The following is a 24,222-nucleotide window of genomic DNA, read 5'->3' on the forward strand; positions in this document are numbered from 1 at the left end:
TTTGGCTGGCACACTAAGCATGCCACTATCCACACGTCCATGATGGGGTCCCTCTTCAGTCTCGTAACATAAATATCAAACACCAACGAAAACCAACTCCATGGGATGGCAGGCGGGTTTTGTGAGGACTAACATCCTGCTGTCCTAGGAGAACACCTGTTACAGGTAAGCAACTCTGCTTTCTCCTAGACAAGCAAGATGGTAATCTTCACACATGGGTGAATAAGTAGCTACAGGCTGCTCCTAACTATAAGGAGATAGCACTTAATGGGTGCCAAAGTGTACAACAACTCATGCTGCGACAACCTGTGAGACAACCTGCATCCCACCCAGGGTTTAAGGTAGACAGAGTTGGGTTTCACAAGTGAAAAAGATTACGGGGGACTGACTAACCAAAGCTGCTGTCATATTGACTGTCTTTATCCAGGCAGTAGTGTGCGGGGAAAGTATGGAGAAAACTCCAGGTCACAGCCCTTGCACGGCATGCACCGAATGAGCCTTGACATGGCCGCCAAGCTGCAGAAACTCCTGTGAGTGGCAGAACGAAATACAATCTGCCAGCCAGTTCAATAATGTCTGCTTGGACATTGCAACTCCAAGTCGATTTTTGTCAAACGAGACGAGCTGTGTGAGTTGCTTATGACCTGTTGTACGCTCTAGATAAAAAGCCAGGGCCCTTTTGCAGTCCAGGGTGTGCAGAACCCGCTCACCCTGGTGTGACTGCGGCTTTGGAAAAAAGGTGGGTAGGATTATAGACTGATTGAGATGGAAGTCCGTCACCACCTTAGGAAGGAAGTTAGGATTCATACACAGAACCACCTTATCATGAAGAAATTTTGTATAAAGTGGGTATGATACTAGAACCTGAAGTTCACTGACCCTATGTGCAGAGGTGATTGCGACCAAGAAGATAACCTTCCAGGACAGATACTTTAGATCAAAACATCGCAGGGGTTCAAATGGGGGCCACATCAAGTGGGCCAAGACCACATTGAGGTCCCACGATATCGCAGGTGGCCTAAATGGGAGCTTGATTTGTAGTAAGCTCCGTATGAAGCAGCCCACCAGCGGCTGTGTTGGGGCTACCTCCGTGGGGTGAGCCCCACGGAGGTAGCCCCAGTGGCGCTGAGGTGGACCCTCACAGAGGTCTTCAGGTCAGTGTCGGACTGCTTCCTTGCTTGTTCAGGTACCACTTGTTCAGGTACCACTGCTTCCTTGCTTGTTTAGGTACCACATCTCCACCTGGTTGTCGGTCTGAATCAAAACTACTTTGTTGGTGAGGTGAGCCCAGAAGGCCCACAGAGTGTACCAGATCGCATGGAGCTCCAGGACGTTTATTTGACATCATCCTTCCTGTGCAGACCACCGACTCTAGGTGCAGAGATCTGGAACATGAACTCCCCAAACCAGGGGGGAGGTATCAGTAGTGAGGGTGATCTGTGAGGATGAGACCTGAAAAGGTATCCCCACTTCCAGATTGAATTGGATCACCCACCATGATAGGGATTCCCGAAGTGGCGGTGTGACTGATGCAGACCCGATGATCCTGGGAGGCCTGACGCCATTGGGACCATAAGGTCCACTGCACCATGCTCATGTGCAGCCGAGCAAAATGCGTAACATGGACTGTCGCCATCATGTGGCCCAGTAAGCGCAGCATCTTGTGCGCAGAGGCCCGGTGACTCAGAGATTGCCCCCACCATGGACACCAGAGTTAGCGCCTGGTCCTGGGGCAAAAACGCCCTGGCTTGATACATATCAAGCCGGGGCAAAAACACCCTGGCTTGATACATATTCCGAGTTCCATCACCCTTGTTTTATTGTAACATTTTACCTCTTCATTGTGGTTAATGTCAATGTTATGGTTAATGTTAAATCCCCCTGTTCCCTGTAAACCGAAATGATATGATCTGTATCATGAATGTTGGTATAAAAAAGTACTAAATAAATAAAATAAATAAATATCGAACCTGGACCCAATGAAGTCCAGCTGTAGTGATGGCACTAATTGGGACTTTGGGTAGTTGATCAGAAACCCTACAGACACCAAAATCCGGATGGAAGATTGGAGAGACTGCAAGGCTGTAAACAAAAAAGGGAACTGTATCTTAAATTCAAAATATAGCCTAAAGTGATGGTGTCAGCAAGCCAGACGTTGTAATTCAATCCCGAATCCAACCGGACCTCTAATCATTCACCATCACTTATAAAAAAAACTCTTTAATTATTTTAATGTATAGCTTTCTTTTTGTATGTTTTTTTCTTTTCCTTAAAAATTAGTCATCAAGACTTATATAGTTCACTCCATTAATGACGTGAAGACGAGGAATAGTTGGCATTCTCTCAATGCTTAATATGAAAAGACCGCCCAACACGGCCGATGTTTCGCTTAATAAAGCTTCCTCAGGGGCATCTAGATAGACATCAACATAGGAGTGTTCGCCTGAAAATTTAAAGAAACAGTCTTAACATCTTCTAATGGGGTAAAATGGAAAACAGTACTTATCTGGCGAACACTCCTATGTTGATGTCTATCTAGATGCCCCTGAGGAAGCTTTATTAAGCGAAACATCGGCCGTGTTGGGCGGTCTTTTCATATTAAGCATTGAGAGAATGCCAACTATTCCTTGTCTTCACGTCATTAATAGAGTGAACTATATAAGTCTTGATGACTAATTTTTAAGGAAAAGAAAAAAACATACAAAAAGAAAGCTATACATTAAAATAATTAAAGAGTTTTTTTATAAGTGATGGTGAATGATTAGAGGTCCGGTTGGATTCGGGATTGAATTACAACGTCTGGCTTGCTGACACCATCACTTTAGGCTATATTTTGAATTTAAGATACAGTTCCCTTTTTTGTTTACAGTTTTCCTATTCGGGTTACTGTGTAGACTCTCCTTGATATAATAGAGACTGCAAGGCCCCATACCTGGTGTGGCTCTTGATGAGCCAGTCGTCCAGGTAGGGGATGACCTGCACCTGTTGCTTTCTGAGATGAGCACTCACCACTGCTAGGCACTTCGTGAAAACACGAGGTGCGGATGCTAGACCGAAGGGCAATACCTTATACTGGAAGTGTTCATCTCCCACCAAGAATTGGAGGTACTTCTGATGGTTGGGAGAGATGGCAATGTGGGCATAGGCATCCTTTAAGTCGAGGGAACAAAGCCAGTCCCCCTTTCATAGGAGAGGGATCAGGACCACCAATGAAACCATTTTGAACCGTACCCTTGCAAGGAATCTGTTCAAAACTCCCAGGTCCAGGTTAGGAAGAAGGCCTCCTGTTTTCTTGGGAATCAGAAAATATCTGGAGTAGAATCCGGTGCCTCGCTGACTGAGTGGTACAGGTTTGACAGCTCGAGCTATTATGAGGGCGGAAAGCTCTACTCGCAGTATTTGCTGGTTTGCCGAAAACCCCCTTGAAGGGCACGGAAGGGATTTCGAGGGGACCCTGCGGAAGTTCATTTTGTACCCCCGACGAGCGATGGATAGGACCCACTGGTCCGAAGTGATTGCCCACCAGTGGTGTGAAAAAGTCTGCAGGCGGCCTCCAACAGGAGGGTCGTTCGTCGCGGGGACAGACTGCTGGCTTAAATTCCCTCCCAACCAGTCAAAACCCCATGACAGGGCTCTGCTGTGCGGCTGGTTGTGGCTGAGGGGCTCACGGCCAGCGCATGCGTGTTCCAGGCACAGCACGCTGAGACCTCGCTCTGCCCACTGGAGGATAATATTTCCTCGGCCAGTAAAAGGGGTGCCTCGAACTCTGCCTCAATGGCTTCTTGCCAGAGGACTGAGGGTCAGAGATGCTGACTGACAGGTGCTGGAGGGTTTCGTGATAACTCTTCAGCTGTGCCACTACTTCCTTGATTTTATCTCCGAAGAGATTTTCACCAGTACAGGAGTGGTCTGCAATGCGTTCCTGCATCTCTGGCCAGAGATCCGAGGCTCGAAGCCAGGCCAGGCGGTGGGCACCTATGCCTGCAGCAGCTACCCTCGCCGCCATTTCGAAGACATCATAAGTGGATCGGACCTCATTCTTGTCACACTCCAATCCTTGCTGAATCACCTTAAGGAAATCTTCCTGAAACAGTTGTGGGAGGCATTCCATCAGATGTCGAACCTGATTCCAGATGTTCCTGGAATATTAACTCATATACAACTGGTAACATGCTATTCAGGCCACCAGCATGGATCCCTAGAAGACTTTCCAACCTAGGACATCCAGGGTCCTGTGATCGTGACCTGGAGGAGCCGAAGCATGGGTCCATGCCCTCTTAGCCTTCTCAAGAGCAGATTCCACCACCACAGACTGATGTGGAAGATGACTGTGCTCAAACCCTGTGGTAGGTTGAACCAAGTAAACCACATCGGTCTTTCGGTTCACTAGGGGGACCGAAATGGGGTGCTCCCACAGGCAGATGAACAGATCCTTGAAAATGTCGTGCACCGGCACTGCTACAACCTCCTTAGGTGCATCCACAAATTGTAGGATCTCCAGCATTTTATGCCTGGAGTCCTGTTCGGTCAACACCTGGAAGAGCACAGACTCCGACATAACCCTCACAAAACCGGCAAACATCAGGTCCTCCAGTGGAGACTTACACCTTTCCTCTGGGGGCGAGGGCGCAGAAGGAAGGTCCTCGGAGTCTTCTGAGCAAGATGGGGATGTCTCCCCTCCTCACTTAAAGCACCCGGGGTCACCGGGGGTGGGTTCCTTATGCTGGGTCTAGGCCTAGACCCTGAAGGCACCAGAAGCCCCAATGGCATAGATGCCGGCACTGGCAGCGCCATGGGCACCAAGGGGTGTGCCGGCGTCTGTGGCACTGTGAGCACCAGAAGCACTGATGGAATCAGGGGCCCCATTGGCAGTGAACCCAACGGTCTTTCCTCATCGGGGGAATCGGCCACCGGAATAACTTCCAGTAGAGGCCGCTTTGGTGCCCTGTGCAGCATCGAGGGCAGCAGGGTACTGGGATAGACACCAAGCAGTAAATCCAGACTCTCTAGCAAGGGAATGAGCATCAATGGAGCTGGTTCCGGCGGCGGTGGTGGTCCGAAAGGAGCCAGGGTTTGATGCCTTTTAGGGCTCGACCAACTGCCAGCTGCACACTTTGACAGAAGTTTATGGTGCCGGGCTCCATCTGATGATGTCACCCATTTGTGAGGACTAACATCCTGCTGTCCTAGGAGAACACCTGTTACAGGTAAGCAACTCTGCTTAATTAAACATGTAGGCAAATAATATTAGGCAACAGAAAAATATTGTGGATCATTGGGAAGGCCAATAACAAAGTCTTGCTGTAGGATGCTAACATTCATATGCTTGAGAAAGCAGCCAAGTGTTTATGCTTTCAGTAACTTCATATAGTTAGCTTCATCCCAGATGTCAAAAGACAAGGTGTTCCAAAGAAAAGGGGCTTGATAGGCAAATGAACACTCTCTGGTGATAGCCAATCTGATAACAAAAGGAGGAGGGAGATGGAGAAAACCCTGCTGGGAAGAACATAAAATATGGAAAAGTGTATAGGGAATCATAAGTTTAGAGAGATATTCATGAAGACCAGTATGAACAACGCAAAAGGTAAGGCAGAGGTTTTTTAATTTAATCCGGCAAGTAACCAGATATCAGTGTAATGACTGCAGAATAGGAAAGACATGGTCATATTTCTTCAGACTGTAGATCATTTTAGCTGCAGTGTTCTTCAGAGTTTGTAATCTTTTTAGCTGTGAAAGAGGGAGACCTAAGAATAGGGAATTGGAATATAATTATAATTGATTCGTAAAATGACTAGAGCATGAGTGAGGAGTTTCAAATTGTGGACACAATCGACGAATGAAACATTAAATGTCAAAGGATTTTTGAATAATACTTGTATGGAATCATAGATAACTTGGAGTCTAATTGGACTCTAAAAGGTAAATTTTAAGACCCACGAGCGAGTGTCCATGTGTGCGCACATGTTATAAAATCTGCACACACATGCACGTGAATGCCAACTTGCGCGTTCAAGGGGAGACAATTTTACATCATGCTGGCAGTGACAGACTTGACCTTTTCCCATTTCCCTCCAAGTCCACTCCTGTAAAGGAATGGACTGGGAGGAAACGTCCTAAACCCCCTACCTAATCTGCCTTCCTTTTCCCTTATCCTCCCCGACCCCTAAAATCCCCGCTAACTTTTTTTGTTTGTTTTAAAACTTACCTGCTCTCAGGAGCAGTAGCAGGTTGTGTGCCAGTCGGCTAATGGCGCTGTCCCAGACTGCCCATGCCCTGTTCCGCCCCTTTTTCGCAAACCTGTTCTTCTGTGCATATGGGCAGATACGTGTGTGGTCGTGGGCGTTTGAAAATCCCCGCAGCGCGTGCACGCGCAGCCCAACCACATGCGTATCTGCCCATTTCGGCGCACGCCTGGTTTTTTAGAAACTGGCCTTAAGAGAAGTAACTGTTTTCTTCAATGAGGATTATTAAGCATTGTAGGAGAAACAAAATGATCAATAATTATGCAAGATTTAGTAGGATTCACTTTTAGTTTATAATTGTGTATCATGTGTCTGAAGGAATCGTATGATGTCCAGAGATTTTGCCTGTGTGCAACCATGATCTCAAAGGGACTACAGTCTCACCTGGAACTGATGAAGCCCTTTGTGTATTGGTAACCCGATCCATAGGCATTGGAGGCATCAACATTGAAGGACTCTGGATTGGCTCTGGTAGAGGAGAATGCACGGACATCAGGGGAGCACTCAAGTTCCCTTGACATTGAGCATCGATAGAGCCCCAAAGGACAGGCTCTCGCTTGGCTTTTCCTGATCAAAGAAGGAAAGGCTTCTGCTTCTTTGGCACTGGCATCGAGGAGTTCCGATACTGGGTATTGAGGAACGTTTCAGAAGCACTGTCATCTGTTTCCATCAGAATGTAATGCCAGCTGCATCTGCAAACCCCCCAAAGTGATTCCATGTTGATTAGAATTCATCCTCAGATTGCCCAGGAACCACAGCAGTCTCCACTGGTACACCTCTGGGTTCCCAGAAAGATGTCACCCCTCCTTCCTCCCAGTCAGTATTGGTATTGGCTATCTTCGAGTAGGAATTGGACAAGAAAATCTAGCAGGTCTTGGGGAAGGCTGTGCAAAGCCTCGGAGCTCTGGCATGGTGTGGGCTGATGTCTAGCTGCTGCTTAAGTCCCTTTACCTGTCTGGTGAGATCACGCTGACAGTGCTGTTGGTGCTAATGCCTGTTCCAAAAGGGGGAATAGGGATTGATGTTGGCTGCCCTGATAGCGATCTCCAACCCATCTGAAAGCTTTCCTGGTGCACTGGATATCCCCCGGATCTAGACCAAAGCACAAAGCAGACAGGTGCACCTTTTCTGAGGTCTTGTCTGCAGATGGAGCATCGGTCAGTGTCTTCACCACCAACCAACCTATCAGGGTTTGACCGAGTTATTATTGGGGTATGGTTATAGATCAAATGACACCTCTGAAGTGAGGTGCATACAGATCTCCTGTCTGACCCCTCTGCTTCCCAAAAGAGAAGGAAGTCCCCTCCTGAGGATCTCTTCTTCACTGGATTTGTTTGGAGAATGGTAGAGGCCATTCCATGTATTTGCTGGCAGAACCCAGAACCAACATGTGGGCAATCTCCAGATTGTATAGGAGGCCATCAGAGTCCCAGTCTACAAAATCTATCAGGAGGTACAGATGAGGATGTGAGAGAACCCCCTCTCTGTGGCTCCTCTTAACAGGAAGGCAGAAACAATGTATCTCGTCCAGAAGGCTCCTGGATTCGAAAAGAGGCAGCTATCGCACCAATCTGTGATAGTCGAACCCACTCGAGGCAGAAGACTCATTCCTCAGTGCCCCTGGGAAGGAGTCTAGGACCCTGGACACTCTTCAGAGGATAGCTTTTCAGGAATCTATGCTAAATGTCTGAACAGCCTCTTACCAACTCTTTAAGAAACAGTACATGAGGCAACTGCTGAAGAAGATTCAGGAGGGTAGCCAAGCAGCTTCCTCAAAAGCAGCAAAATATCTTCGTCACTAGAAAGGAGTAGGAAAAAATGGTCTGCTTAACCTTTGATGTTTTTGAGATCGCATTGAGAATTTGCCATGGAGATTGGTGCCTGCAAACTCGCCTGGCTGCAGGCCTCGGAGATAAAGGAAAGACTTGCGGATTTGCCATGTTGTAGGAAAGCTTTCTTCAGAAATAAGGTACAAGCAGTTTAGTTTATTTAATGCTTGAGACATCACAAATCTTAGAAAAGTAAATCAATGTGTTGTACAAAAAAATAAAATTAACATGATAATAATAAAGGAGCATAATAAAATAAATAGCACAAAATAAAATTATTAAACTTAAATAGTAAAATATTGTATTTATACATATATATGTATAAGTACATATATTATACATATACATACACACAGACACACACAGGGTTGAATTTGTAGACAGAAAGGAAGTGGAACTGTGGAAGAGGTGAGATGGGTGGGGCCAAGTTTCATCTGTGCAAAAGGGCAGGACCAGGGCGCGGTGTGAACTCTTACTCACTCACTCACACACACCTGCCCCTGATTGAAAGCCATGTGGCTGCCCTTTTCTCACCTCCAACAGTCTCTTTCCTTCTTTACTTCTTCCAAGGGCTGGGGAGCCATAAATAGTCCATGCAACTATTGGCTCTGTTCTGTTTCTTCAGGGGAGCCAGAACTGATCTACAGTGCTGGTTCTGCTCCGCTTTCTTGGGTCCCCCCAAAAAAGTGGCAGAACGCTGTTCTGGGTTGTTTTGCTCGAAATTAAGCCCTTGGTAATGGACACAAAAGGGGGTTGAATTAGCATACAGAAAGTCTGAAAGTTGTGAGCAGTATTGCCATCTATCAAGACTAGGGTTGACAGTTGGCATTACTGCTCACATTATTGCTCACAGTTTTCAAACTTGTGCTAATTCAGTCCCTTTTTTTTGTGGCTGTTCTATGTTCCGCAGTGTCTGTTTCAGTATCACCCCTTCCCCTTCTGTCCCTGCAGAACAGGAGGAGAAATGTGTATGTGTGTGTGGGGGGGGGGGGGGGGGGACAGGAGAGGAGGGGCTACATTGGGGAGCAGAGTGGATGTTCTCTGTGTGCTTCAGGCTCAACTCTCTTCTCTTTCCTGCTGGCTGCCTGGAGAGGAAGGATTACAGCAGAATACCCTGCTGCTCTGCTTCTTAAAAGAAGTGCTGGAACTGCATTCCACCCCCGTTCCCCCTCAAATTAAGCCTATATGTATGTATAGATAAAAATGTTAAATGTAAAAATTAGAGAAACAAGCGCTAAAACATAATAAAATTGACAGAACCCTAAAATTAAAATAGTGAGGGTCAATTATAGAGAACATTTGAATACAAATAAGAGGCCAAAACAGTATAAAACAAAAATAAATAAATAAATAATAGTAGAAGTATCTTGAATTTTAAGTAATGCTGGCCAAGTAAAGGCTAATCTGAAGGAAAGACTAGTAGGAATAGATGTGTCTTCAAGGCTTTCTTAAACTTGGTATAATCTTTTTACATATCTGTAAACTCTGTGCAATGCTACAGCAGTTTTTCATTGCCACTCCAGACCCACCTTCCTCCTCCAGGAGGTATCCAAGGGCATACAGAGGAGGCACTTTTTCCAATCGAGGAAGCGCTATACTCCCTCCTCTTGGTCCTTGATATAACAGGCCCCACATGCTCATCCAAAGCAACAGTGGGCCTCTAAGCCATAGCCAGCACCCATTCAAATCTCAGGGTGGATTTTGACTGGATTGAGGAGAACATTGCCTGCATCCTTGTACCTGTGGCAGAGGGCCTTCCTGTCAGAGGCAGGCAGAGGTTTTATGTAAAGCATGGGCCCAATGTAAATTTGAATGTGTGGATCCTCAGCATCATAAAAAGAGTGAGGTAATCAAATTTGCAGATGATACAAAATTGTTCAGAGTAGTTAAATCACAAGCAGATCATGATAAATTGCAGGAAGACCTTGTGAGACTGGAAAATTGGGCATGCAAATGGCAGATGAAATTTAATGTGGATAAGTGCAAGGTGATGCATATAGAGAAAAACAACCCATGCTATAGTTACACAATGTTAGGTTCCATATTAGGTACTACAACCCAAGAAAGAGATCTAGGCATCATAGTGGATAACATATTGAAATTGTCGGTTCAGTGTTCTGCAGCAGTCAGAAAAGCAAACAGAATGTTGGGAATTATTAGGGAGGGAATGGTGAATAAAACGGAAAATGTCATAATGCCTCTGTATCGCTCCACGGTGAGACCTCACCTTGAATACTGTGTACAATTCTGGTCGCCGCATCTCAAAAAAGATAGAATTGCGATGGAGAAGGTACAGAGAAGGGCTACCAAAATGATAAGGGGAATGGAACAGCTCCCCTATGAGGAAAGACTAAAGAGGTTAGGACTTTTCAGCTTGGAGAAGAGACGGCTGAAGGGGGATATGAGAGGTCTAGAACGGGTAGATGTGAATCAGTTATTTAGTCTTTCAGATAATAGAAAGACTAGGGGGCACTCCATGAAGTTAGCATGTGGCACATTTAAAACTAATCGGAGAAAGTTCTTCTTCACTCAATGCACAATTAAACTCTGGAATTTGTTGCCAGAGGACGTGGTTAGTTCATTTAGTATAGCTGTGTTTAAAAAAGGATTGGATAAGTTCTTGGAGGAGAAGTCCTGCTATTAATTAAGTTGACTTAGAAAATAGCCACTGCTATTACTAGCATCAGTAGCATGGGATGGACTTAGTTTTTGGGTACTTGCTAGGTTCTTATAGCCTGAATTGGCCACTGTTGGAAACAGGATGCTGGGCTTGCTGGACCCTTGGTCTGACCCAGTATGGCATGTTCTTATGTAGAGGGTACAAATTGAATCTTTTGGGTCTCACACCAAATTGGCCTCCATATCCAGTTGGATTCACTTGCTGCATCAGGAACTGCTTCAGAAGGAGCTCTCCTCCGTCTTAGAGATCAGAGTGCTTGAATCCATTCCATGAGAGGAAGAGGGTGGAAATCGTAATCCCAAGTATTTCCTGATTCCAAAGAAAACAGGACTTCATCTCATCTTAAGACCTAAGGGCCTTGAACACATTTCTAAACAGAAAAAACTTCAAGATGTTTCCCTGGGCACCGTAATCCTTTTCCTTCAAAAAGGAACTGGCTATGCTCTCTCAATTTCAAAGATGCTTACACCATCACAGGAAATATTTAACATTTGTTATGGGAAACTATCATCTCCTGTACAGTGTACTGCCCTTTGGCCTATCATCAGACCCCGTGTCTTCACCAAATGCCTTGCCATGGTGGTGGTGCACCTATGCAAGCTGGAGATGCATATGTATCCCTATTTGGAGATTTTGTTGTTCAAGAGCACAAAGCAAGCAGATACCACAGAGTCAATATGGAAGACCATCTAGTTGTTAGAGTTAATAGAATTAGTTGCTAACTACCTCAAGTCCTATTTGAGCTCATTATCTCAATTGGAGTTTATTGGAGCTGTGCTAGATACAACTTGGGCAAGAGCTCTCTTTTCACAACAGAGGGCTTTCACCTTGATATTTGCAGTGTAAAGGATTCAGATGAGTCACAAGACATCAGCATGGGATATGTTGAGGTTTTTAGGCCTTTTGGCATCCACTGTACATATCACTCCCTTGGCACATCTCCACATGAGGAGAGCACAATGGACCCTCAGATCTCAGTGGTTACAAGCCACTCGGGCTCTATGGGAGAGCATCCATATCACGCAGCCGCTTAGGGACTCCCTGTCCTGGTGGTGGGACAATTCCTGTCTGACCAGCAGTATACCCTTCCAAATTTCTCCGAACCAAATTGTTCTTACTGTGTACAATCTGGGGTGCCAAAGTAATGTTTCTATGCAGAGTGTGAACCTTGCGTGCTCTCTGCTGGGATCGTTGTCAGTCTTCCCGGTGAGCCCGATAATTCCCTCTAAGAAGGCTGAGGTCCTGAGCAGGAAGCTCATCCTTGATCTTAGGGGAGAAGCCCTCAAGGAAAATGGTGATGCAGCAGTGGGGAACTCCGTAGAGTGATTCTGCACCCAGGTTCTTTGGTCTGCTCAAGAAATGCTTCATCAGATAAACTTCATGGAGCTAAGCATGACTGTTGTGTTTAGTGGCCCACGGCTTCTCTGCGAACAGCCACACTTACACCTTGGGCCGGGCCCCGCTCAATGTTCCTTCCCTTCCTTCTTATGCAGGAGGACACTGCAATGCAGCAGGATGCCTCCGACACTCACTCTGGCTCCCTCTAGGCATGCATATGCTCAATGTCTTCCAACTTCAAGGGCCCACGGCAGGAAACAGCTGACGGCGCCTCCTAATGACATTATTTCCTCAGGCCTATAAAAGGCCTGGGCTGGCACTCCACCGATGCATCGACAACAAGTCTCCTTACTGTTTAGTAGTGCGAGTTGCTTCAGCATTCTTTGTCTTCAGTTCCAGTTCTTTGTCTTCGTCTTCAGTTCCAGTATTTCTTACTTTCATCTTCATTGATCCTTGTGTTTGTCTTCAATTCCTCTGGTCAGTTTTTCAGTTCCTCAGTCTTCAGTTTTCCACATTTCTTTGTCTGTCCACCTGTTCTGCTGCTTGCCTTCCTGCCCTGACTAGCCACCCTGCCTTTCCCTTCAGATGGATACCCGGTACTGACCTCAGCTTGCCTCCTGGACATTCCTGAACCATGCCTGCCATTGCATCTACCTCCTGGATATTTCTAAATGTCATCTGCCACTGACCCCAGCCTGCTTCCAGATTTGCCTGTACTACATCTGCTCCGGCCCAGCGACCTCTACAAACCTCCCGACCATCAGCAGAGGTCCCCATTTAAGACTTGCCGGCACCTTAAAGCTCAACCTGGGGAAATGTGGACTGCTAAAAGTGAAGCTCCATTTGGGCCTCTGCCTCTTCCGACTCTGCCTGCCGACAGTGGGGACCTGTAGGGCTCCTCCCTGCAGGTTGTGCCAAATCTATCTCGGTCCAAGGATCCACATATTCAGCAATGACCTGGTACACATTAAAGGCTTTCAGAGATTGGTTAGCCAGCAGAGTATTTCTAGTTTAAACAGACTGCCATATTGCTGTGTTTTACATCAACAAACAGGGAGACATGGGATCGTACCTCCTGTGTAGGAGATTGTCCAGCTATGGCACTGGGCAATTTCTCAAGGGATGATTCTCAGGACCTTATATCTGGCAATTGTGGAGAATGTTCTGGCAAACAGATTGAGTCAAATCCTGGAACCACACAAATTGTCCCTAGAGGTGACTTGGGGGTAGCAAAACACATTTTCCATCAGTGGAGGACTCCTGCAGTGGATCAGTTTGCGCCCTCTCTGAATAGGAAGTCTCAACTCTTCTGTTCCAGAAAACAGACACAGGGCAACCTAAGCCCAGATACTTTTGCCCTATATCCTCCAATACCGATAGTCCTGAAGACTGTTGAAGCTGAGAGAAGACCGGGCAACCATGATTCACATAGCCCTTTTTTGACTGAGACAGATCTGATTCCCATTCCTTAGGGAGATCTCAATCAGGGAAAAAAAATCAAGGCAGGTTCGCCATTCCAAATTCAGGTTCTCAGCTTTCACTGTCTGATTGTTTTGAGATTAATCTTACAACCCCTTGATCTATTTGACAATGAGTCTCAGGTTCTATTAGCTTCAAAAAAGGATTTCACAAGGAAGTCCTATGGACTTAAATGGAAGAGACTTACCTTGTGGTGTGAGCAGAAGGCCCTAAATCTTTTCTCTTGCCCCACACAAAAACTGCTTCTACATTTCTCCAATTCAGTAAGAATTTGTTACGTGTGCCGTCCACGGCAGACTCGCGGTGCAGCCCCCTCACCTTCTTACACAGACTACAGCTCCTGGTTCCTCCTCGCTAGCGGCAGTGGGCTGCCTTCACTCGTAAAGGTCAAGACACGCGAAATTGGCCTCCTGAGGCCGTCACAGCCTTCCATTGTCTGAAGGAAGCCTTCCAGAAAGGGTCTTGTCTGCACCATCCTGACCCAAATCGTCCTTTCCTAGTGGAAGTTGACGCCTCCACCATTGGGGCTGCGGCAGTCCTGAGTCAACGCACCACCTCTGGTACCATAGTTCCTTGCTGTTTTATTCCCGTAAATTTTCATCTTCAGAGCAAAATTACAGCATAGGGGATCGTGAACTGCTCGCCATAAAACTGGTTCTCAAAGAATGGTGCCCGTGGCTAGTGGGTGCACAACACAAATTCACAGTGTTCACCGATCATAAGAATCTGGAACATTTGAGTCAAACACAACGTCCATCAAGCTCGATGGGCCTTTTTTTTTTTTCCAGATTTGATTTTGAACTTCACTATCGCCCAGCCAACAAAAATCTCCGGGCAAATGCCCTATCACGATCCTTCGAGCCTGAAGACACTCCAGAAGAACCTACTCATATAATAGACCCGGCCTGTGTTTTTTTATTTGCCACTCACCCAGTTCCTGCTGGAAAGACGGTCATGCCCCGACGACTCCGAGAAAGAGTTCTCCTCTGGGCACATGATTCCAAATTTGCTGGTCACCCAGGATGAGCACGAACCTTAGCACTGCTCCAGCAGTTCTTCTGGTGGCCCACCATGGTCTCCGATGCTAAAACATATGTCGAATCCTGTAACATCTGTGCACAGCAAAAACCCCCATCGGTCGACCTTGGGGTCTTCTACAACCACTTCCAACATCCAAAGAACCGTGGACTCACTTGTCTACGGATTTCATCATGGATTTTCCTCCATTAAAGGGTCACACCATAATATGGGTAACCATAGACTGATTTTCAAAAATGGCCCATTTCGTCCCTCTACTGGGACCATCTGCTCCAGAGCTGGCACGTTTATTCTTCCACCATATCTTTAGACTGCATGGCCTACCCAAGGACATTGTTTCAGACAGAGGTCCTCAATTCGTTGCCAGATACTGGCATGCCCTCTGCCGAAAATTCGGTATTAACAACAGCTTAACGGGTGCCTATCATCCCCAAGCCAACGGCAAGCTGAGCGAATGAATCGCTCCTTGAAGGCCTTCCTGCACGCTTACATCAATGACCACCAAGACAATTGGTCTGACCTCCTATCCTGGGCAGAGTTTTCTCACAACTCTCACATCACCACATCTTCTGGAGCATCACTATTCTCAGTTGTCTATGGGAAACAACGACGACCACCATTGTCCATACCTCTATCAGTGCCATCCCCTGCGGCACAGGCTACTGTGGATGCCCTTAAGACGTTATTGGAGCAGACAAATCTCCGCTTGCGTCAGGCTGCTTCGCGGGCCAAGAGAACTGCTGACAGTCAATGTTGCTCGGCTCCTGAATTCCTCCCTGGCCAGAAAGTCTGGTTAAGTACTTGGTATATCTGACTTCAAATACCATCCCAGAGATTCGCCCCTAGATATATTGGTCCTTTCTCTGTTACCTGATACATTGGACCCATTACATACCAGCTTCGGCTGCCTCCTATGCTGGGAATACATAATATATTTCATGTATCGCTCTTAAAACCTGTGATTCTATCTTGGCCTGCCCGGAAAGCCCCTGAGCCACCTCATTGGTGGCAGAAACCAATACGGCGTACAAGGTACACGAAGTCCTAGACGTCCGCTGTAGGGGCCGCCGGTTGGAAAACCTCCTTTCCTGGGAGGGTTACGGATCCGAAGAGAATTTGTGGGAACCAGCTCAGAACATCTTGGACAAAACTCTCCTCCTGAATTACCATCGTGCCCATCCGGGCAAACCCCGACCTCCAAGAGGGGGGCATAAAGTGGAGGGTACTGGTACATGTGCCGTCTGTGGCAGACATGTGGTGCGGCCCCCTCACCTTCTTACACGAACTCCAGCTCCTGGTTCCTCCTCGCTAGCGGCAATGTGCCGCCAGCTCCAACCTTGGGCAGCCCCCGGTGCTTCTGGCTCCGCCATGGTCCCCAGTGTTGCAGGTCAAGATGCCATTGCTCGTCGGGCCTCTCTGCGTGGTCCGTGGAGAGACGTCACTACCCGCGCCGTGCCCATCACTGATCCTTATGAAGGGCCCGCAGTGGGAACCTGGCCTCAGCCCCGGATGATGATGTCAAACTCTCCAGTGTATTGAATCTCAGGCCTCGCTCCATAGCGTTGCCTTTGCAACAGGTCTCCTTGCTACTCGAGTACTCGCTGCTAGAGAATCTTTTCTACTCTTCGTTCCTGACCTTTGTTGTTCCTGGTTCCTGTCTTCTTCATTTCTACTCTTATGTTTTTGACTGACTCTATGGATATCGACTTTGCTTTGCTTGACTATGCTATTGCTTATCTCCAGACCCAGACCGCTGCTATGCTTGACTATGCTACTGCCTATCTCCAGACCCAGACCACACTACTGCCTATTTCCAGACCCAGACCTCTGCTACGCCTGACTACGCTATTGCCTATCTCCAGACCCAGACCTCTGCTACGCCTGACTACGCTATTGACTTCTCCGATTTCAGAACTCAGCATTGCTTGCCACAACCTCCTCTTTGCCGCTGGCCCTGATCCAAGCCTGTCATTGATGTCTCTCCTAGCCTATTCCCTGGACATGGACTTAGTAGGCTTCGGCCTACTTTTGCTCGAGTGCCCCCAGCTAATCTCTGTTCCATTGGCACCTAAGTACCGTACCCAGTCCAGGATAGGACTACGTCACCTATCGTCTGCTGTCGCTGGGCTGAACCAATCTCTCTTGCTAACCAACCTCGAGGCCCACCTAAGTCTTGCCGGCCCCGGCACCCAAAGGCTTAACCCGCAGGGAACAAGGGCTGGTATTGGTGAAGCTCCAGAGGCCTCTACCTTTAGACCACTCCACCTGCCAACGGTAGAGACCTGTAGGTTGTCCCCTACGGGTTGCGTCAACCCCACCTCGGCCCAAGGGTCCACCTCCGACGCAACAGATCTGGGTCTGGGTCGGAGATAGATCAAGACGCTAAGAGCAGATCAGCGGCTACAGGGAGCATGATGAAAGTGGATGTGAAGACCCCCTGAAGCAGAGTGCAATCGAAACATGGCCATGTTGGGGTGATGTATGGATTGGACATTTAAGTTAAGTGTTTTATACGGTGGTGCTCTCGTTCTTGAGTCAAGTTATTGGATATGATCTATTTGCCCCGGGGACTTTCATGACTTTTTACTAAAAAGATAAAAATCTACAAAAAGTGTTTTTACTCAGAGTGAGGTTGCAAATAAATTATAATAAAGTGGACCAGAGGTCTATACAGCTTGTTATTATTTGCAAGCTGAGGTCATGAAGGGCCTACAAACTTTATCTGCTAAAAGTTAAAAAAATTCTTGCTACTGAGGTTATTTTCACATGAGGAATTCTATCTTAACCAGCCAGTCCTCCTTCCAACATTTTTTCCCAGGCTACATGTCCTGGAGCAGACTGAAGCCCATAGAATGTCCACCCAGCTTGATGTTTCTTTTGACACCAACAAATGTGGGGATTGCCATTGCCAAACAGACTTTATCCAGTTGAGTAGCAGATTGCATTACCTTCTGTTATACCCAGGTGGGCCACGTCAAGACTTTTACGCTTTCTGAGCCATGGCAGTGTCATTGGCTCATTTGTAATCAGTCTCCATAGGAGAGATCTGCAAAGCTGCAACGTGGTGTTCTCACATTCATGGGTCACTGCTATTTGGATAGGGATGGCCAATACAACAGTAGGTTTGGCCAGTCTGTTCTGCAGAATTTGTATGAGATGTAGAACCCAACTCTACTTCCTCCTAGGACTGCCATTCTGCTTGTTCTCAGAAAAGCAGTTTCTTACCTATAACAGGTGTTCTCCAGGGACAGCAGAACCCTCCTGCCTCCTCGATTTAGTTATATATGCTAAGGTACATGACTGAAGGGACCTCTATATGGTCGTGTGGTATATTGACTTCCTGGTTCAGGCTCAGTGAAGCATAGTTAAAGTTCTGGAAACTTTGACATAAAAGTTCCAGGCTGGGCTCTGTTGGATGATGTCATCCTCTTGTGAGGATTGATGTCCTTCTGTCCTTGGAAAACACCTGTTATAGGTAAGCAATTCTGCTATCACTTTACTGTCACTAAACAGTAGCCTTTATTATTTTATTTACATAGGTCGTTCATTGATAACTGCCAACTGTTCACTATGTAAGTTGTGTTTATTATTATTGAAATCAGTGTTACACTGTTCTTAGAAACCTCTGTGCTAAGAATTTTTTCCATAGACTTATAATCAAGTTTAACTTGCATGCTAAGGTCATTTGTGCATGCTGTGCAGTAAGTTTCTAACAATCATGTCAAGGCAGTCTATCAGTATACTAAATGTGTTAGTGATAAAATTTTTGCTTATCTGCATGTAAATCAGGGTGCATCATATACAAATTAGAATTTACTAGGCTCATGGGAAAACATGGTGTGTTCTCTACACCTGATATTTTCCATGGACTTGGAAAGGATAAATATTTGACTTCCTTCTTTGGACCAGGTGTTAATTTTTTACCTTGCAAGGAAGTTCTTCTACTCTCACATAGAAAACTCTTCAAATTCCAAATGTTAAATGGCCCTCACATACAGAATGAAAGTACCTTGGTACCCCTTTGGACTCCCTCCTGCCCCAAACCAAAAATAAAGGGCCTACATGACCCAATCCCACTCTTCTCCATTCCTTCTTCTACTCCACCCCGGACCACAAATAAAGGGGTATCCAGTGGCCTGAAATGACCTGCCAGCCCACACCCATGGATTGCTGCAAGTAAAAAGGTCTCCGATGGCATGTAATGAAGTATTTTAAGAGGTTAGCAAATGACATTTTTAAATGTGCCAGCAGGAGGAGGCCAGTTCTCTCCCACCCTGATCTCCTTGTGCCATGCCAGGCCATTAGAGAGCCTTTTCATTTGGTCCAAGGTAGGTGAGGAGATCAGGCTATTTAAAGCTTTTATCCCTAACACATGGGATAACATCACGTGATGGAGCCTCATGTCAAAGCAGCTGAAGGCTGTTTAGACAAGCCCTAACCATCAAGAGAAACACTGCACGAGTCCCTGGCCTTTTTCCTAGGTTTCAGACTCCAAGCTAGACTTATCTGGCTTGGTGAAGTAGGCAGCTAAAAGCCTCTCCTGCATGCCCTTAACACTCAAGGTGATCGCAGCCAGTAACAATGTGACTTTTCCTGAGGCATCCATATTATCTATGTGTGAATCTGTAAAAACACCAATTGACATGGTTTGCACTAAATTTAACCCTTTGCATGTTAGATTTTTGTTGACCAAACTTGGCATGCTAACAGTTTTCAACTAAACTTAAAAAAGATTATGTGGATTCATACTAGCTACTGGCCTGAAGTGAAAGGAACAGTTAGCATGGCGGATTTCCCCTCACTCCACCACCCTTCTCATGTAAGGAGCCTTCAATGGCCAGTCTCCATTTTCTGTGGAGCAAACGTAAAGGGGCCTTTAATGACCCAGTCCTCCCTCCCCAGTCCTCAAGTAAAAAGCCTCTTAATAGCCTGACATGTCATTCTCCTAACTCCCAACCGCAAAGTTGCTTACCTGTAACAGATGTTCTCTGAGGACAGCAAGATGTCAGTCCTCACACATGGGTGAGGTGTGGGAAGATTTCTTCAAAGCTTCTAAACACTTTCAGCATGCTTAATGTAGCATGCACAGCCTGACACATGTCAGGCTGTGCATGCTACACGTTGCACGGGACCCCTTCGATCTTAGTTTTTCTGCTGAGCCTCGCAGTCACAGTAGACTTTTCCTGTTCCTGCCAGAAAAGCTGGTTTTCACAGGCCTCGCCCATTTAGCCTCTTAAGTGTTTTAGCTGTTTTCATGTTTTTTTGCCAGCCATGTGATGTTCAGACATTGGTGCTTTGAGCAGCATTGGTTGCAGGTTTTCCTTTAGCATCAAGTCGTTTCATTTTACCTTGTTAATTTTATTCCTGATCCCCCCCAAAAGAGTTTTGGGGGGATCAGGAATAAACCGTTATGATGTCCATTCGAAAATCGGTATAGAAAACTATTAAATAAATAATAAGAAGGCCAGTGCAATGATAGATGTATGCTTTGCCTGGGGGATGATGACATCCACTGGTGCTTTCAGTGTGAGAAGATGACCCCTAGAGATAATCATTCCCAGTTGGAGTGCATGGAAAAGCTCTTCGGGAGAGTTAAATCTGGTCCATCAACAGCGGAGGCATTGACATCAAGGGACTCAGCCAGGAGCTGCACTGAGCACTGGGTGCATCAACAACAAAGGGGCATCGATCTCTCTCAACACTAAGCACCTAAAGGAAGTGCAGGTTTCTGCTTTTTTAGTACCAGAATCAAAGAGTTCCAAGGACGTGCAGTGGGTGAAGAACAGAAAGTATCAGTATTAGTCTTCATCAATGTGTGATGCAGGGATCAGGGATATTCTGGCAGTGACAGTTTCCAAGAGTCCAGATGTCTACCACCAATCTACCACATGTGTCCTAGGAAGATGTGGCCTCTCTCTGCCTTCAGATCATTTTGGCGTCAGGTATAGAGTCCAACAGGATAAAGATCATACAAGAGACTAAATGCTCAATAGAATCTATATGGGTAGAAATCCCATGTATGTTTGATAAGAGTATAGTGATAGCAGTATACTACCATCCACCTGGACAAAATGATCAGACAGATGATGAAATGCTAAGAGAAATCAGGGAAACTAACCAAATTTGCAGTGCAGTAATAATGGGAAATTTCAATTATCCCAATATTGACTGGGTAAATGTAACACCAGGACATACTAGAGACAAAGTTCCTGGATGTAATAAATGACTGCTTCATGGATTAATTGATTCAGGTACCAACGAGAGAGGGAGCTATTTTAGATTTAATTCTTAGTGGAACGCAGAATTTGGTGAGAAAGGTAACGGTGGTGGGGCCACTTGGAAATAGTGATCATAACATGATCAAATTTGAACTAATAACTGTAAGGGAGACAATAAATAAATCTACAGCTCTAACACTACATTTTCAAAAGGGAAACTGATAAAATGAGGAAAATGGTTGGAAAAAAACTGAAAGGTGCAGCTGCAAAGATTAAAAGTGTTCAACAGGAATGGACATTGTTTAAAAATACAATATTAGACGCACTGTCCAGATGTATTCCACGCATTAACAAAGGTGGAAGGAAGGCAAAATGATTACCGGCATGGCTTAAAGGTAAGGTGAAAGAGGCTATTTTAGCCATAAAAAAATCCTTCAAAAATTGGAAGAAAGATCCAGCTGAAGAAAATAGGAAAAAGCATAACCATTGTCAAGTATAAAACATGGATAAGACAGGCGAAGAGAGAATTTGAAATAGTTGGCCGTAGGGGCAAAAACTCATAATAAAAACTTTAAAAAATATATCCAAAGCAAGAAACCTGTGAGGAAGTCAGTTGGACCATTAGAAGACCGAGGGGTTTAAGGGGCTCTTAGGGAAGATAAGGACATTGCAGAAAGACTAAATTAATTCTTTGCTTCTGTGTTTCCTGATTAGGATGTTAAGAACATAAGAAATTGCCATGCTGGATCAGACCAAGGGTCCATCAAGCCCAGCATCCTGTTTCCAACAGAGGCCAAACCAGGCCACAAGGACTTGGCAATTACCCAAACACCAAGAAGATCCCATGCTACTGATGCAATTAATAGCAGTGGCTATTCCCTAAGTAAACTTGATTAATAGCAGTTAATGGACTTCTCCAAGAACTTATCCAAACCTTTTTTGAACCCAGCTGCACTAACTGCATTAACCACATCCTCTGGCAACAAATTCCAGAGCTTAATTGTGCATTGAGTGAAAAAGAATTTTCTCCGATTAGTCTTAAATGTGCTACTTGCTAACTTCATGGAATGTCCCCTAGTCCTTCTATTATCTGAACGTGTAAATAACCGATTCACATCTACTCGTTCAAGACTTTTCAGTATCTTAAAGACCTCTATCATATCCCCCTCAGCCACCTCTTCTTCCAGCTGAAGAGCCCTAACCTCTTCAGCCTTTCCTCATAGGGGAGCTGTTCCATCCCCTTTATCATTTTGGTTGCCCTTCTCTGCATTATGACATTTTCCGTTTTATTAACCATTCCCTTCCTAATAATTCCTAATAATTCCTAACATTCTGTTTGCTTTTTTGACTGCTGCAGCACACCGAGCCAACGATTTTAAAGTATTATCCACTATGATGCCTAGGTGGTAGTTCCTAATATGGAACCTAACATTGTATAACTACAGCAAGGGTAATTTTTCCCTATGTGCAACACCTTGGGGAGATACCAGTTCCGGAGATGGTTTTCAAGGGTGATGAGTCAGATGAACTGAAGCAAATCACTGTGAACCTGGAAGATGAAGTAGGCCAAATTGACAAACTAAAGAGTAGCAAATTACCTGGACCATATGGTATGAATCCCAGGGTTCTGAAGGAACTAAAAAATGAAATTTCAGATCTATTTGTTAAAATTTGTAACCTATCATTAAAATCATCCATTGTACCTGAAGACTGGAGGGTGGCCAATGTAACCCCAATATTTAAAAAGGGCTCCAAGGGTGATCCAGAAAACTATAGACCAGTGAACCTGATTTCAGTGCCAGGAAAAATAGTGGAAACAATTCTAAAGCTCAAAATCACAGAGCATATAGAAAGACATGGTTTAATGGAACACTCAACATGGATTTACTCAAGGGAAGTCTTGCCTCACAAATCTTCTTCATTTTTTTGAAGGGGTTAATAAACATGTGGATAAAGGTGAACCGGTAGATGTAGTGTACTTGGATTTTCAGAAGGCGTTTGTGTTACGGATCTGGCAGTGGACCCTTGGTCCGAAGTAGAGATAGCGCTACCTAGGAAGGTAAACCTTCTTAGGTCCCTACCGTCGGAAGGCGAGGCCTGATGATGTAGACGTGGAATGAAGACTTCACCCTGGAAGCTTGCGATTCCCCCAGGAGGAGCCCATGGGAATCTGGCCGCTGGGACTTAGGAGACTCCCTGAAGACCGAAGAAGATCTGGATGCAGGCGCCTCCTGCAGGTCGTGTAATCCAGATAGCTGGCGCCTCCAGCAGGTCGAAGTCAATCCAAGTGTAGATATCCGGAGATTGGTCCGAAGCCAGTCCGAGGGTCGAAGCCAGAAGAATGGTCGGAAGCCGGTCCAGGGGTCAAAGCCAGAAGAATCTGTCCAACGAGAGGAGAATCAGGAACAAGGACCAAGAAGAACAGGAACCAGGCGAGCAGGCAGCGGAACAAGAACTCGAGGCACAGGGACTCACAGGACCAAGGGCCAAGATACCAAGGCAAGGTCTGAGGAGCAGACCTTGCCTTAAATACAGGAAACCAGGAAGGAGTCCTAAAGAGGAGCCATGACCATTTCCTGTCATGGTCCCTTTAAATTACCTCAGCAGGGGGGTGGAGTCAAGATGGCGGACACAGCGGACGCATAGCGCACTGGCTCCAGCGTCTTTTTTCCTTTTTGAAAGAATTTCTATGTTTCTCCTTGAGAGAAAAAAGAAAAAATGCCTGCCAAACATAAGGGGAAAACCCGAACTTACCCTTCAGTATCGGCGATCCCAGCTGGCCAGAGAACAATCGTGCAGTGCGTCACTGCTTCAGGGGCAATTGGGCTGAGTGCTCCGGCTGTTGAATCTCAGAAGGGAGCTGAGGATTCGGCCTCGGAGGTATCCCTCAGCCCGCCAGATGACCAGCCACCACCTTCGACATGTGTATTGGTGACGCCGCAGATGCCGGGTAGCCCCGAAGTGTCAGCTCCCAGTGGGCATCTAGAGGGGGCGGTGTCGCTGAATGAGCCCATGCGAACCCCCGTGGAACACGGTGAGACCTCGCAGGGTGAGAATGTTTTGGGATGGAGAGAAGAACTGCTGTTTGCCGGAGGAGAGACTTCGGGAAAAGAATCCCTACCCTCCACCCTGAAAGAGGTAATTGCGGAGAAGCCACAAGTAGTCACTTTAGACTGCTTGTGGAATTTATCATCAGCAATGGCAAAGGCTATAACAGACTGCTCTTCAAAAATTAATTCTGTATCCAGTCAGCTAGATATCTTAAATAATAACTTTGCTGGCCATAAAGTGGAAGTCTCGGGGAAAATATTGGAACTGGAGACAGGTTTGAAGCAAGTCAAAGATGTACAAACTGTTTTGATATAAGATTGTGGGACAATTAAAAGAAAAATGGAGAA

General features: G+C 46.0%; 1 protein-coding gene across 2 annotated transcripts in view; it reads left to right on the forward strand.

Moving 5' to 3' along the window:
* LOC115073954 (carnitine O-palmitoyltransferase 2, mitochondrial-like) overlaps positions 1-24,222 on the forward strand; it is a 267,341-nt gene that overhangs the window by 164,817 nt on the left and 78,302 nt on the right. The window lies entirely within an intron of this gene.

This window comes from Rhinatrema bivittatum, chromosome 1 (genome assembly GCF_901001135.1).
Source record: "Rhinatrema bivittatum chromosome 1, aRhiBiv1.1, whole genome shotgun sequence".
Taxonomy (NCBI): Eukaryota; Metazoa; Chordata; class Amphibia; order Gymnophiona; family Rhinatrematidae; genus Rhinatrema; species Rhinatrema bivittatum.